The sequence below is a fragment of the Vicia villosa genome, unplaced genomic scaffold, assembly GCF_029867415.1.
Source record: "Vicia villosa cultivar HV-30 ecotype Madison, WI unplaced genomic scaffold, Vvil1.0 ctg.001007F_1_1, whole genome shotgun sequence".
NCBI classification, from domain to species: Eukaryota; Viridiplantae; Streptophyta; class Magnoliopsida; order Fabales; family Fabaceae; genus Vicia; species Vicia villosa.
In genome coordinates, this window is record NW_026705448.1 from 660,658 (window position 1) to 677,482 (window position 16,825).

Genomic DNA, 16,825 nt, shown 5'->3' on the forward strand with positions numbered 1-16,825 from the left:
CACATCAGCAAAAGCTTCAGTTATTTCTTGCGAAAGACTATCCGCATCAAAGATTTGTTTGTTATAATACTCTATCCACCACTGATGGAAATCTATAGTAGAATAGAAGGCAGGTTTGAAGGAAACGGGAGAGAGGGTCGTGATGCCAACATATTTGGATATCTTAGACTCATAATCTTCTTCAGATGAGTGCATAGTGTGCAGACACATGTGATTTCTCTTTTCGTACATACATCTAGGTTTGAGTTGAACCAACCCAAATTGTCTTGATACGAGATTAGGTTGTAATAAAGAAGACAACAGTGACTCTTTGGAGACCATAGCCAATGGTACAACAATTTAGGCGTCGAGAAAACCTCCCAGATAACCATAGATTCAGCTTGTTGGTCTGGAGAGGTTGCAGGAAATTCTCGTGTGAACCATTCAGGACTCGCCTCTCTTTTCACAAACGGAGCCATAGAAGGACTGAAGTGATAACGTTTAGCAAACATCATCATGTATGCTCGAAAAGTTTCACGCAGTTTTCCTATTTCTTCTATGGGAGTTAGATGGGCTAGCCTAGTCCCTTCGACTGTTCGATTTTTAATGGCCGTATCTTCTTCATCAATAATGCCTTTACGTGGAAGGTAAGCTTCGAAGGTGGCGTTGAGCCATAGTTGTTGTAGCCAGAAGGGTCCGACGAAGAGAAGAGATCCAGTTTGCTAATCTTTGACGAGATCTGTTGCTTCACCAAGACTTTCATAAAGGTACCCTAAAATTAGCTGGCTTAAATTTAATTTCTTTCCAGCATTTATCTGGTTAGCCATACAAAGGTATCTCTTTGCCACATGGAGAGATCTAGAACAAAAAACGCATCTTGAGAGCCAAAGTGCCAGGAATGCAATATGCTCTTCATCTGTTACTTCATCAATCGTGGTGTCATGATGCTTCAGGATGAATGGAGTATAAGTGGCTTTGATTTCATTAAATTGAATGGTATCGGTGTCCATGTAGTTGGGATCAAAAACTTCCCCTGTTGGTCGAAGCTCTGTAATAGCGTCTATGTCGAAAAGGGTCGGGGTAATCATCCCACAAGGAAGATGGAAGGTATTATGAGAAGCATCCCATAAATATACAGATGCTACTTGTAGCGGGGAAAATCTGACATCGAAGCCATGGGATCGACTCGAATCAATATTCCGTTTGAAATCGCCACCGCGCTTTATTTTTTCAAAGGAAAAGGGAAAAGAACGTAAAACCCAAAGTTTTGTTTTTAAAACAAGAAAGAGAACTCAGGTTCGGGTGATGATTATATGAGGGGAAGGTTTAAAGCACCCCTCATATCGGTGGTACTCCACGGGAACCTTTTTGGAAATCTGTGTTGTGTGTGTGCTAAAAAACGGTTTGTTTTATTTTTAAAATAAGCTCGGCAAAGCGTTAAGCTTTGGGCCTACATACCTCCTCGGTGCAATGGAGAAGTCAGAGCTAATGTAGTTCCGCTTTTGGGAAAAACGTTTTTTAAAACGAATAAACACTTTGTTGTCGTTAGAGAGAAATACTCAGTCATTGATCTTGAGCATGAGAACAAACAAGTTCTTTGCATCGCAAATGAAAGAAGGGCTCCAACTCGGATAAAATCAACGAGTATGCCACTAACTCTCTCACACGGAAAAGATCTCATTATTATCAATCAATTTCAAAATCGTGGGGTATAACCACTCGTTTCGACAATTAACGGTGTCTAAACTTTTGAAGAAAAGCCACTGAGGGCGAAAGATATTTTTTGAGAAAAGGTTTTGAAAAGGTTTGCAAACATAAGAATATTTTGGAAAAAGGGAGAAGATTTTGAAAATCTAAGAAGTAGGAGGAGATGAAGAGGCTAACCTAGTGCATAAAATAAAAGCTAAGGAAAGAAATGGTCTAACCAAATAAGAAGCCAACACTTGACATTAAGAGTCAATGTAGTTTTCCCATCCTTTGGAATTATCAATACCAACACATTGACACTTGGGGATCCAGATGAACTTATTGTCTTAGCACCACTTTGCATTAAGCACATTAAAATTCTGACGAAAATCGGGCAGAGTGACGGCTGTTTTTTGGGTAAAATCCTTATATCAATGCCTTGGAATTAACCATCAAGGGCTTTCAAGGAAATACCTGCACACATAAACATACAACAGTACAATGCCAGACAGACAGAACAATCACAGGGTAGTAATAGAATGGGTCCAGAGGTACTAGGTCCATAAGTCCGAATCTCCAAAATGCTAGGGATAGTAACCGATAGTCCAAAGAGAGCCTTATGTATTTTTTAGATTTTCGGTTATTTATTAGTGTTTTAGCAAAAAAAAAGTAAAGTATGGTCCAAGTGGACAAAAGAAAAATAACGGAAGCATAAACATATGTCCAAGTGGACAAAGAGAAAATGGCGGAAAGTAAATATGATGAAATGATAAAATAAAGCGATAAAGCGAGAAATATAAAGAGCGGTATAGTAAAGGTGCGGAAATTAAAGTTAGTTGTTAGATGTTAAAGATAACCATCTTGAAACTTGTCAAGTATGTTATCAAAGTTAGTAGGAAGATCTATGGTGAGTGAATGATGTACTCGGATTTAAATTCAATGGGGTTTATCAGAAGCTTGATAAAATCATAGCGACTACACGATAAAAACCTCCACAAGTCTTAAATCAACCGCATACAATTCTCTTCCATGTTGGATCTTTTTATTCGGGACACGAAATATTGCGCTATGTTAAGCAGATCGCCAAGTGATTTATGTAGAAATCACCCTACAACGAGGCCGGTCAAAGATTTATGTGCTAATGCATGCGAGAAGAACGATATGTAGATCGCCTTCCGAAAGCAATACCGCACGAAAAGAAAATAGGTGAGTGATCTAGTCTTCACCAAGAATCCATAAGAATTCTCAAGGCATTAAGACTTTCATCGACCAAAATAAAAAGAAGTAAAAGATGGAACCACATTAAAAGCTCCTTTCATCCATAATTTCAATCACTTAATATTGCGGATTTGGATTCTCATCCTATCGACGCCCTATGTCCATTGAAATTAGAGAGAAATTAGGCCTCTAACTTGTGATTCAAAGAAAATATCAAAAGAAAGGAGTAGAAGATGAGTTAGAACCAAAAACAAGTCAAAAACCACAAAAATAAGCATTCTGCCTTACTGGAAATCGATTTACCTCTGTAGGAAATCGATTTCCTGAGTGCAGAGTTCAGATCTGGCGCAAAAAACAGAGTGGAAATCGATTTCCCTCTGTAGGAAATCGACTTCCTGCGCACAGTTTTCAAAAAAACAGCATTATGAACTTTGAAACTTGATTTAGGCAAACATACAAACACCTTATGATCACATATCCATTGGAGCACGAATTTTCCATCAAATCACCATCAAATAGCACCAATATAGCATCAAAGATGCATTGAACACAAGCAACAAAGATCTACATCTTAGAATTGAGGAATTTACCAATTCTTGAATTAAAGTGTTGAAGTAGCTTCAAGAACAAGCACAAAGTGTAGATCCTTCAAATATGGAGATGAACAATCAAAGAAAAGAGAGAAATGTAGGAGGCTTAGTTCAAAATTAGCAAGATTCAATGTGAACCTCACTAATCTTATGAAAATGAACTTTGGGTGAGGGTTTTGGAAAGGGTGAGAAATGAATTTGCAAGCAATTTTTTGGCTCTCCAAGCTTGAGAAATGAGAGAGTAGAGGGCTCTATTTATAGAATTGGAGCAAGAGTAGTGGCAAATTGGTCTTTTTGTGTTTGGTGATTAACTTGTGTTTAATTGGTGATTAAAGTGGCAATTAAATGGTAAAAATGGTAAAATGAGGTTAAAGTGGGTTTAATGAATGAGTTAATTTTGATGAGGTGGAAAATTGATAAAATGATCAAATAAAAAGGTGCCAAAATGATGTCAAGCTTCCCTCCTTATATTTTTTAAATTTTGCACACAGGAAACCGATTTCCCACAGGGGTAAATCGATTTCCACCTTCAAATTTTCAAAAACTGTTTTCTTGCACTGTTTTGATTTTTGCCCGATCTTTCACCTGTAAAATATAAACAAAAGAGACAAAACATATATTTTTGATTTTTGGTTAGTATAAACAAATAAAAAGGCTATAAATGCTCGATAATTCCCCTCAGAGATAATCACAGTATCAAAGATAAAGCTTCACAATGGTGCTCTTGATTGATGATTGAATGCAATTGATGTATGATCTTAGGGTCAAAAATTGGGGTATGACAGATGCCCCTATTTAAGTTTCTTCGATTTGGAGATACGATGATTGGAAATCTTCGTTTTGACAAAAATCGAAGAGACTTAAATATATAAAACACAATTTTTGATCCTAAGATGCAATGCAATGTTAATGAATGCATGTGATGATAATAAAGCATGACAACACTGGGGAGTAACAATTGATCCACTGGGGAAAACAAATGTCTTGCTATAACTCCGCTGGGGAAACAAACATCTTAGAAGCTCCACTGGGGAAACAAGCGTCTTAGAATCTCCACTGGGGAAACAAGATTTTGTTGGAGAGACGGAACTTTGGTGGGAAAAGAAACTTCTATGGAGAAAACACTTCGCGTCAGAGAGGTTATAGCATCCTCTTTCACTGGGGATGAGAAAAGGGGAACATCCTCTTTCACTGGGGATGAGAAAGTATGCATCCGGAATTAGAATGCCAATCTTCCATTAACAGAAATCACACCATCGCACCACTGACGATATGAAAAGATGTACCGCCGTACCACTGACGATAACATATACCAACGTTCCACTGAAGGCATGAAGAGAAATATACCACCGTACCACTCATGACATGAAAAGAGATAATTCATCGACGTACCACTGACGATATGGAAAGAGATAATTCATTGACGTACCACTGACGATATGGAAAGAGATAATTCATCGACGTACCACTGACGATGAAGATAACAAAATACACCAACGTTCCACTGAAGGTGAACTACCAACGTCCCACTGGAAGTAAAAAGAGAAATACATCGACGTACCACTGACGATGAAGATACCAAAATACACCAACGTTCCACTGAAGGTGAACTACCAACGTTCCACTGAAGGCATGAAGAGAAATACATCGACGTACCACTGACGATGAAGATACCAAAATACACCAACGTTCCACTGAAGGTGTACTACCAACGTCCCACTGGAGGTAGAAAGAGAAATACATCGACGTACCACTGACGATGAAGATAACAAAATACACCAACGTTCCACTGAAGGTGAACTACCAACGTTCCACTGAAGGTGAACTACCAACGTCCCACTGGAGGTAGAAGGAGAAATACATCGACGTACCACTGACGATGAAGATAACAAAATACACCAACGTTCCACTGAAGGTGAACTACCAACATCCCACTGGAGGTAGAAGGAGATGTATCGCCGTACCACTGACGGTGAAGATATGGTGTACGAAGATGGCATAATCAAGCATGTCTCAAGCTGAACACCAGAGCAGAAACTGCTATAACAATCTCTTGATGGCTAGAGAACATTGAAGTGGAGAGAACACAGTAATTGAGTTCTAAACCATATTCAAACCAGGCCAAAGATGCATTGAGTGAAATACATTCTTCTGCATATGAATACATCAACATATTCATTCCTCGTAATGCACTCATGAATCAAAGTAAAAAATTCTTTTATAATTTTCAAAAGGATTTTGTTGAAATCAATTTTCTCTTTGTTTCAAAAATTACTATCAACAATAAATGACATTTTAAGAGATATGAAGGGTAATTTTGCCAAATAAAGGGTAAAGGCTCAAACTTTTTTAATAGAATGGTAGCCTGCAAAAGGCAAGACCCCATGGATTATTACAAAGTTTGGAAAGTGGTAATTTTGTGGAAAAGGTACATTTAAACGTAATGACCCCATCCTCTCTCTCAACTGGGAATTCCTGAGCAACGGCTTCCGTTGAAAAGTGTCGAACTTCATGATAAACAGATGACTGCTGTCGATCAAGTCTTGTCTGATGTAGTTACTTGCCATGAATCCCTAACTTTTGCCTGGACCGCCCTTTCGGGTTTTCAGTCCACCGGGTATTTTATTCTGTTTATGTCTCTAATTTTTTCCTGGACCGCCCTTTCGGGTTTTCAATCCACCGAGACGCTCTTTTTTGCCTAAGCCGCCCTTTCGGGTTTTCAACTTAGCGAGCCGTTCTTTTATTATTTAGGCGAAGTAATTCTTGACTACATCAGCATTCACGGGACGTGGGAGCTCCTCTCCATCCATAGTTGCGAGAATTAATGCACCGCCAGAGAAGGCTTTCTTAACAACATATGGTCCTTCAAAATTAGGAGTCCACTTGCCCCTTGAATCGGAGGTGAAAGACAAGATCCTTTTGAGCACGAGGTCGCCTTCTCTGAATACACGAGGTCGAACCTTCTTATCAAAAGCTTTCTTCATTCTCTTCTGGTACAACTGACCATGGCATAAAGCCGTCATTCTCTTTTCTTCTATCAAATTCAATTGATCAAACCTGCTCTGACACCATTCAGCCTCAGATAACTTGGTTTCCATTCAAATTCTCAATGATGGAATCTCAACCTCAATAGGGAGCACTGCTTCCATGCCATAAACCAAAGAAAAGGGAGTTGCCCCTGTTGAAGTACGAACAGATGTACGGTACCCATGCAAAGCAAATGGGAGCATCTCGTGCCAGTCCTTGTACGTGACAACCATCTTTTGCACGATCTTCTTAATATTTTTATTTGCTGCTTCAACAGCTCCATTCATCTTTGGCCTATAAGGCGAAGAGTTGTGATGTTCAATCTTGAAGCTTTCACACAGTTCTCTCATCATGCTATTGCTCAGATTCGAGCCATTATCAGTGATGATCTTACTCGGTACACCATATCTGCAAATGATGTTGTTCTTGATAAATCTGACCACAACTTGCCTTGTCACATTAGCATATGAAGTAGCTTCTACCCACTTGGTGAAGTAATCGATTGCTACCAGGATGAATCGATGTCCATTCGAAGCCTTGGGTTCAATCATGCCAATCATATCAATACCCCACATAGAGAAAGGCCATGGGGAAGAAATAACATTGAGAAGTGTCTGAGGCACATGAATCTTGTCAGCATACACTTGACACTTGTGACACTTCTTTACAAACTTGTAGCAATCAGATTCCATTGTCAACCAATAGTAACCTGCTCTAAGCATCTTTTTAGCCATCGAATGTCCATTGGCATGGGTACCAAAAGAACCTTCATGAATTTCATGCATCAACATGTCTGCTTCGTGTCTATCCACGCATCTGAGCAAGACCATGTCATAATTCCTTTTATACAAAACATCAGCATTGATGAAGAAACTGCCAGCCAATCTCCTCAAAGTTTTCTTGTCTTTATTTGATGCCCCAAGTGGGTACCCTTGATTCTGGAGGAAGTGCTTAATATCGAAATACCAAGGCTTTTCATCTGTTGCTTCCTCAACTACAAATACATGAGCAGGTCTATCAAGACGCCTGATTGTAATCTGAGGCTCCTCATTATGGGAATTAACCTTGTACATGGAAGACAATGTGGCTAATGCATCAGCCATCTGATTCTCATCTCGCGGGATGTGGTGGAATTCAACTTTGTTGAAGAATGTCAATAACCTTCTGGTGTAATCTTTGTAAGGAATTAAACCAGGATGACGAGTTTCCCATTCTCCTTTAATCTGATTAATCACAAGTGCGGAATCTCCATAAACATCAAGAATCTTAATTCTCAGATTAATGGCCTCTTCAAGTCCCATGATGCAAGCTTCATACTCAGCAATATTATTTGTACAGTCAAAACATATCCTTGCAGTGAAAGGAACATGCGATCCATGCGGAGTAATAATAATGGCGCCAATTCCGTGTCCATGAATACTAGAAGCTCCATCAAAAATCAAACCCCATTTGGATTCGGGATCCGGCCCTTCTTCTGGCAATGGTTCACCCCAATCTTGAGATCTCAAATACATTATATCTTCACCTGGGAAGTCCATTCTGATAGATTGATGATCATCAATTGGTTGGTGAGCGAGGTACTCTGCCAACACACTTCCTTTCACAGCTTTCTGAGCTCGATATTCAATATCATATTCTGATAGCAACATTTGCCAGCGAGCAATCCTTCCAGTTAATGCAGGTTTCTCAAATACATACTTAATTGGATCCATTTTGGAGATCAATAGGGTGGTGTGGTTCAACATATACTGTCTCAGTCGGCGAGCAGCCCACACCAAAGCACAGCAAGTTTTCTCAAGCGGCGAGTATCTTGTTTCGCACTCGGTAAACTTTTTGCTAAGGTAGTATATTGCATACTCTTTTCGACCAGACTCGTCATGCTGACCCATCACACATCCCATTGAGTTTTCAAGCACTGTGAGGTACAAAATCAGAGGTCTTCCCTCAACTGGAGGGAGCAAAATGGGAGGTTCAAGCAAATATTCTTTGATGTTGTCAAAAGCTTTTTGACAATCTTCATTCCACACACATCCCTGATTTTTCTTTAACAGCTTGAAGATTGGCTCACAGGTAGTGATCATATTGGAAATGAACCTGGAGATATAATTCAAACGTCCGAGGAAACCTCTCACTTGTTTCTCAGTCTTTGGTGCTGGCATTTCCTGAATTGCTTTGACTTTATCAGGATCTACTTCAATTCCTCTCTGACTGACAACGAAACCCAATAACTTTCTAGAACGGACACCAAACGTGCATTTGTTTGGATTTAAGCGGAGACGATACTTTCTCAAACGCCGAAACAACTTTAAAAGATCTTCCATGTGCCCCTCCTCTGACTGGGACTTGGCAATCATGTCATCCACATAAACCTCAATTTCTTTGTGCATCATATCATGGAAAAGAGTAGTCATGGCCCTATGATATGTCGCACCAGCATTCTTCAACCCAAAAGGCATTACTTTGTAACAGAATGTCCCCCATGGTGTGATAAAGGTTGTCTTTTCCATGTCTTCAGGTGCCATCTTAATCTGGTTATATCCTGAAAAACCATCCATAAAGGAGAAAACTTCAAACTTTGCCGTGCTATCTACCAACATATCAATGTGTGGTAGAGGAAAATCATCTTTCGGACTGGCTTTGTTCAAATCTCTATAATCCACACACATGCGAACTTTTCCGTCTTTCTTTGGAACAGGCACAATATTGGCAATCCATTGAGGATATACAGAAGTGACAAGGAAACCTGCGTCTATCTGTTTCAAGACCTCATTCTTGATCTTTTCTGCCATATCAGGATGACTCCTTCTTAACTTTTGCTTGACAGGAGGACATTCTGGTTTCAACGGCAAGCGATGCTCCACAATATCCGTGTCCAACCCAGGCATATCTTGGTAGGACCACGCAAAAATGTCAACATACTCTTTAAGAAGCTCTACCATCCTCTTCTTAACATCTTGACCAAGAAGTGCTCCAATCTTGACTTCCTTTTTATCTTCTTCAGAACCCAAGTTGATGACTTCTAACGGCTCTTTATACGGCTGAATGGTGTCTTCCTCGTGCTCAAACAATCGGGAAATCTCATCAAGAATACATTCATCACTCTCTTCTTCTTCCTCATACACAGGACACTCGAAGTTAGGAGAGGGCGCAGGGTCATTACTTTCAATGGTTTTATTGATTAATCTGCACAAATGATTATTATTTCAGGAAAGGAAAGATAAATGCAAACATGTAATCGTGCAGATTATGGAAAATGAAAACATTTTTTTAAGGTTTTTTGTGTTACCACTTTCCAGAAAAAAGCAAAAAGATAAAAAGCATTTATATGCAGAAACAAAATGACTTTTATTGATGATTTTAATGTTTAAAACAAACAGAAAACAGCCCCAACAACTTCACTTTCATCTTGGGCAGAATGAAAGGATTTTGAAAAACATAAAAGCAAATTACTTTGAGACATGAGTACACTCAGGAATGTCAATGGTGATCCAACTCTTAATCATCTTTCCATTGGTCACAAAGCTTGGCACTTCTTGCTCTGGTTCATCTTCAACAATAGCATCTACCTCTGGAAGAGTTGGGTGTAGAAAACCAGCACTATGAAACATCTCTTGATAAGGACGGAAAGCAGATTCAGACTTCATCACAAACTTGTCTGAGGCAGAAAATCCCAGACCAGCTCTATTCCTGTTCTCTTGAAGACTCACTACTTGTCCCCAGACTCCTGAATGTCCATTCTGAACCACCAGCTGAGCATCTTTGAAGGAGGCAATGGAAGCTTCATCCTTTTTGAATTCATCATTAACAGACAGGGCTTGGAATGCAGTTCCAATGACCACTTCATCAGCTTCTATGGTACGGAACGAAGAAAGATGACTAATCAGTAAAGCTTGTTCTCCATTCACAACGACCATCTTTCCATCTTTCACAAATTTCAACTTTTGGTGAAGAGTTGAAGTAACTGCCCCAGCCTCATGGATCCACGGGCGTCCTAATAAGCAACTGTATGCAGGGAAAATGTCCATCACTTGAAAAGTAATCTTGAAGACAAATGGTCCAATACCAATAGGCAAATCCACCTCTCCGACCACTGATTTCTTCGATCCATCAAAAGCCTTGACGATCACATTGCTAAATCTCATTGGTGTGCCACCATAAGATAGCTTAGCAAGAGTGGATTTTGGCATGACATTCAGAGATGATCCAGTATCGATCAACACATTGGACATTGAGTCCTCTTTGCAACTGACAGAGATGTGTAAAGCCAAATTATGATTTCTTCCTTCCTCAGGCAAATCTTCATCATTGAAGCTCAAATTGTTACATGCAGTGATATTGCTCACAACCCCATTAAACTGATCCAGTGTCACATCATGATCCACAAAGGCTTGATCAAGTATTTTCATCAGAGAATCCCTATGAGCAGGAGAATTCGCCAGCAACTCCATTATAGAGATCTTGTACGGAGTGCGATGCAGCTGATCCACGATCTTATAATCGCTCATCTTGATAAGCTTCAAAATCTCATCCATCTCATTTCCTGAAGACGACCCAGCATTTACTTTTGTCACATCATTATTGTTCACAGGTACTTGAGTAAAATTCCTCTGGACATCCACAACTGTTTGGGGCTGAGTAAAAACTCGTCCACTTCTAGTCACTCTACTAACATCTGCTATATTCTCAACAGAAGACAGAGGCTTAATCTCAACTTCTTTTCCAGCTTCCAGCATGGTGGCATTGTATCTGTAAGGTACAGCTTTATCAGAACTATATGGTACAGATCCAGGCAAACATATCACAAGAGGTTCCATAGCAGCTTTGCCGTAATAACCAATCTCTACACATTCCGGGATTTCAAAGCATGGTTCAATCACATTGACATCATCTTCATCTCTGTCCCTCAGAATCTCAATGAGCCTTTGATCTATCATCTCTTGTAAGTCTCTTCTCACAATGTAACATCCTCGAGGATTGACTGAACAAATCCTACAAGCAGCGTGATTATGCTCATAATGACTATATACACACAGAGTGGCATGCATCTCTACCAATGACCCTCTGATTTCTTCCACACGATAAATCTTATACTTCCCAGGGCATCCATACACCATATTCACAGCAGACGCTTCATGAGTTGGCAACGGATTGTTCTGCACATTTGGGCCAATATCACGGAAGGAGAGCATTCCAGAACGGACCAATCTTTGGACTTCATTCTTCAGGGGCCAACAATTTTCCAAATCATGCCCAGGAGCATTCTGATGAAAAGCACAAGTGGCATCAACCTTGTACCACCAAGGGAGTTTCTCTGGAACAGGGGGTGGTGACCTTGGTTGAACCAGCTTCTTATGAATTAGAGCAGGATACAGTTCAATGTACGTCATAGGGATAGGATCAACATTAATTCGAGGATACGGATTCCGCCTTGCTGGTTGTTGATTAACAGGAGCTACAGGCACTGAATTCACAACAGGAGTTACTGACGCCACTTGTTGAGATTGATTTCTGAATCGACTATTCCTCCCATGAGAAACAGCATTGGCATCTGATTCTTTCTTCTTCTGGAGTGAAGAGCCATACTTCTTCGCACCACCAGATGAATTGTCATTTCGCACCAAACGACCTTCTCGCACAGCTTCTTCCAATCTGACACCCATACCCACCATTTCAGTGAAGTCTACAGGAGCACTGGCAATCATCTTCTCATAATGAAACGGACCAAGAGTCTTCAGAAAAATCTTAGTCATCTCTTTTTCTTCCATCGGAGGAATCACTTGGGCGGCAACCTCACGCCATCTTTGAGCATATTCCTTGAAGGATTCTTTCTCTTTCTGCATCATAGCTCGCAATTGATCCCTATCAGGAGCCATGTCCACATTATACTTGTATTGCTTCACAAACGCTTCATCTAAGTCATTAAAAGTGCGAATATGGGTGCTATCAAGGCCCATATACCACTTAGAAGCAGCTCTAGTCAAACTATCTTGGAAATAGTGAATCAACAGACGTTGATCATCAGTGTGAGTGGACATCTTCCTTATATACATCACCAGGTGTGCCTGAGGACAGGAATTTCCTTTGTACTTCTCAAATTCAGGTAGTTTGAACTTAGCAGGTACTTTCACATTGGGAACAAGGCAAAGATCATGCACATTCTTTCCAAACAGTTCTTTCCCACGCAAGACTTTCATCTCCTTCTGCAGTTCTTCAAACTGATCTTGGAAACCATCCATTCTGTCATGAATTTCACTTGGAGCGGCATCATAAATGGGCTCTGGGACAAAAGGACCAGTATGAACAATAGGAGAGGTGTTGACCATAACAGGAGTCAACGGACGAGTCATCTCAGGAACAGACAAATAACCTTCAGGCATGCCCCAGGGATATCCATTAGGCATTCGTTGCTGAGTAGCACCAACAGGAATAGCAGGAATGGTTGTAGCAGCAATTTCAGAAATCACAGTGGTCTGACCCTGAGCTTGGGAATTGGGAGGAGGAACTTGATTCTGATTCTGATTCTGAGCAGCCATCAATGTCTCAACCAGAGCAGTGAGACGATCCACACCAGATCTCAAAGTAACAACCTCTTCACGTAACTCACGATCCTCTTGTTCAAGACCTTCCATCTTCTTCTTGCAGTTAGCTCGAGTGTTATACCGGTGAGACAGCTTGATTCTGTATGAAGAACACTGAATAAGACCTCGGGAATACTTTCGGAAGCAAGACCAAAATGCAGAATGATGCATGAAATGCAATGCAAATGATTTTTATTTTGGTTTTCAAGGAACTTTTAAGACATTAATTGTAAACATTATCAAAAACATCATAAAACATAACAATATTCTTTCATTAGTTATGGAAAAGCATACAAAAGGATTCAAAGATCCAAAATTACAAAACAAAGGAAAAGGCTAAAAACTAGAAGGGAACACTTCGGATGAAGATCCAACTCCTCTCTGCAGCTTCCTACGGAGCTTCTCCAATTCATCTTCATAAAAGGCCTTCAAATGAGCATTCTCGACCATCAGCTTATCAGTAACTTCTTTCCATGCGACTGAATCTTCTTGTGGTCTCTTTCGCTTTTCACCATGTTGTTGAAGCAACTCTTCTTGATGACGAATCTGATCTTCCTTTTCCATCAACCAACCATCTTGGATATCAAGCATTTCATCTTTTTCTTTCAAGTGTATCTTCAACTCCTTGTTCTCAAACTCCAAAGCATCTCTTTCCGCTCTCAACTTAGCCACGAGCTCTAGATGTTCTTCACTACTTTCAACAGGAGTAGTGAGAGACAATGGTGGAGTAACAAGTAGAGAAGGCTTCTCGAGTAAATAAGGCATCTGAAAAGTATGAGCTATAGCTTGAACCCAATCAGTGTAGTCTTTGAGAGCAACACATTGTTTCTTTCCCAAATGTCTCTTCCTATCAACATGGTGCCAAGCACGCACAAACCGATTTCTCATATCCGAATTTCCATCTTGATTAAGATAGAAGATTCCTGACACAAGAATACTAGCGGGTCGCTCCTTCATGGGATAACAAAATTGACGCCTTGCAAGAATGGGGTTGTAGGTAATTCCTCCTTGTATACCAAGAAGAGGAACGTTAGGGAATTCTCCACAACTATTAATAATCTCACCAATGTCATAAGCAGGATTGTACCAATGGATATTCCCATTAGTAAGAGGCATGATCTTCTGAGACCACGAGAGACCATCAGGATTGTTCAAGAAACTCTTAGCTTGAGGTAAGTGCGAAATAAACCACTTATAGAGCAAAGGAGTACAACAATTGATAAGTCCACCTTTCTTATCATTCCTATGGTGGATGGAATGATAAGTATCCCCAAGCAAAGTAGGCACAGGATTCCCAATCATGAAAATCCGAATAGCATTAACATCGACAAAGTTGTCAATGTTGGGAAAGAGTATCAAACCATAGATGAGCAAGGCCAAAAATGTCTCAAAAGCAATCATACTTCCTTTACTAGCCAACATAGAAGCCTTTCCAATCAAGAACTTAGAAGTCAACCCCCAAATTCCTCCTTTTTTGGTCATGTTTGCTTTTACATCTGATATCTTCAAATGAAGAAGCTCTGCTATCTCATCAACCTGAGGCTCTTTCTCCAAACCACTAAACGGTATGTCATCCGTAACTGGTAAACCAATCCAATAAGAATACTCCTCCAAAGTGGGCATAAGCTGATAATCAGGAAAGGTAAAACAATGATAAACCGGGTCATAAAACTGCACAAGAGTCTCAAGAATCCCCTTTTCCACTTTAGTCTTCAAGATAGAAATCAATTTCCCATAACGGCTTTTGAAGTTGTCAAGATTAGGAACCAAAGTTGCTAGCTCTTTCAATTCCTTTGCACTTGAATTTCTGAAAGTGTACTTCTTGATGCTTCTCTTTTGATCCATGGTACCTGTTATGTTTATAAAAAATGTCTCTAAGTTCCTTGAAAACCATTTGTGAATGTCATTTTTATGAATGCATGAATGCATGGTTTATGCATCAATCACAATCAAGAGCACACAAGATCACATCAAATCACACAAAATCACACAGTCCAGGTTCAAAGGTTCGACGTCACGAGCATGGAGCCATGGGTCTACCCATCCCACAAGGAGTGATCTAGGGAATTTTGTACCTGCCAATCGGGTTCTACAAATGTTCCCAGAGTTTTCAATCTTCTAACGGATATTACCGGCACGCACAATTGCTCATGGGCTCCAATAATATGCCTAAAAAGACCTCGTCTGAGCGTAGTATCGCATGACAACAAGCTCAAATTGGTACTTGATCTTGTTTCTGCACTACATCCTAAAAAGGCTTAGATTGGTTAAAAAGGTTCTAGGCCATTCAGCTTCTACAGACACTCACTATTGAAAGTAATAGCGTCATCACGATGGTTCGTAACAACCTCTACTACCTTCCATGAGGCCTCCACTGATCGGGGTTCCACCATATGATGCTCATGGTAAGGATTGCTCCTGACATGCGACTATTGGTCTTACCGCCTCCTATCTCAAGTTACTCACCAAAGTTCGGGTTAGAACTTTGTCTCATCACAGAGGAACCATCGAGCACCAAAAGAAAAAAAAAGAAAATAACAAACAAAGCACACAGCAATATATACAGATAAAAACACACAGATAAACAAAAATAGGCTTAACACACTTAAAACTGATTCCCCAGTGAAGTCGCCATTTTTCTGTAGCGGGGAAAATCTGACATCGAAGCCATGGGATCGACTCGAATCAATATGAGGGAAAAGAACGCCACCGCGCTTTATTTTTTCAAAGGAAAAGGGAAAAGAACGTAAAACCCAAAGTTTTGTTTTTAAAACAAGAAAGAGAACTCAGGTTCGGGTGTTGATTATATGAGGGGAAGGTTTAAAGCACCCCTCATATCTGTGGTACTCCACGGGAACCTTTTTGGAAATATGTTGAAAGTATTTGTGGGTAAATATTTTCGGTAATATATCGTATCCACAGGGATTGGTTAATATCACTGCCGTTCTATAGTTGTTTATTTTGAGTTGGGAAAATTGAGTTGGTTTGTTTTATGATTCTAATAATATCAAAAGTAAACAATAAATTAAAAGCGAGTAATGAACTGTTGTTAACGATTAGAGAAATATGTTGAACCTTAGGGTTCATCAACCTACTCCTATACAATTATTACTTAATTCACAATTGAACAATCTTTTAAATCATTATCTTCACTTATCCTCAAATAAGATTCCATGTCTGCAAATCAAATTAGATAACTTTTACCGGTATGAGATTCGATCTCTCCAAATATCAATAACGATAATAGTAATTAAGAACGATAATTATGAAAACCCAATTACAATTCCATCTCTGCAAATTGCAATTGAATCAATATAGTAACCTAGGGCAAAAGTTAAATCCTTTCTTTCGATCAAAGATTCAACGATAATTTAAGAATAAAAACAAGGTTTCTTATTGATAATGAATTCAAATAATTGTTCACAGGAATTAATTAATGGTATTGTATATTCATAGGTTAACTACTACCTTAGATTCAACACGAGGGGTTTAGCTCTCCATAGACATGAAGAACACACAAAGATTAATGGAAGAATTCATCTTCATCAAAGGAATGTCTTCGATTGATAGAGAATTGGTCTTCAATTGATGATTGTGGCTGCACCTTCAAATTGCTCTCCTAATTTCGCTCTTCCCAAAGTTATTTTTCTCTTGGAAGCTAGGTCTTTTAAATAGAAGTTTTGGGCTTTTAACGCCGAGGCCGCGGCGCGGCATCGGACTGGCGTGGCGCGCTTCAAAACAGAGATA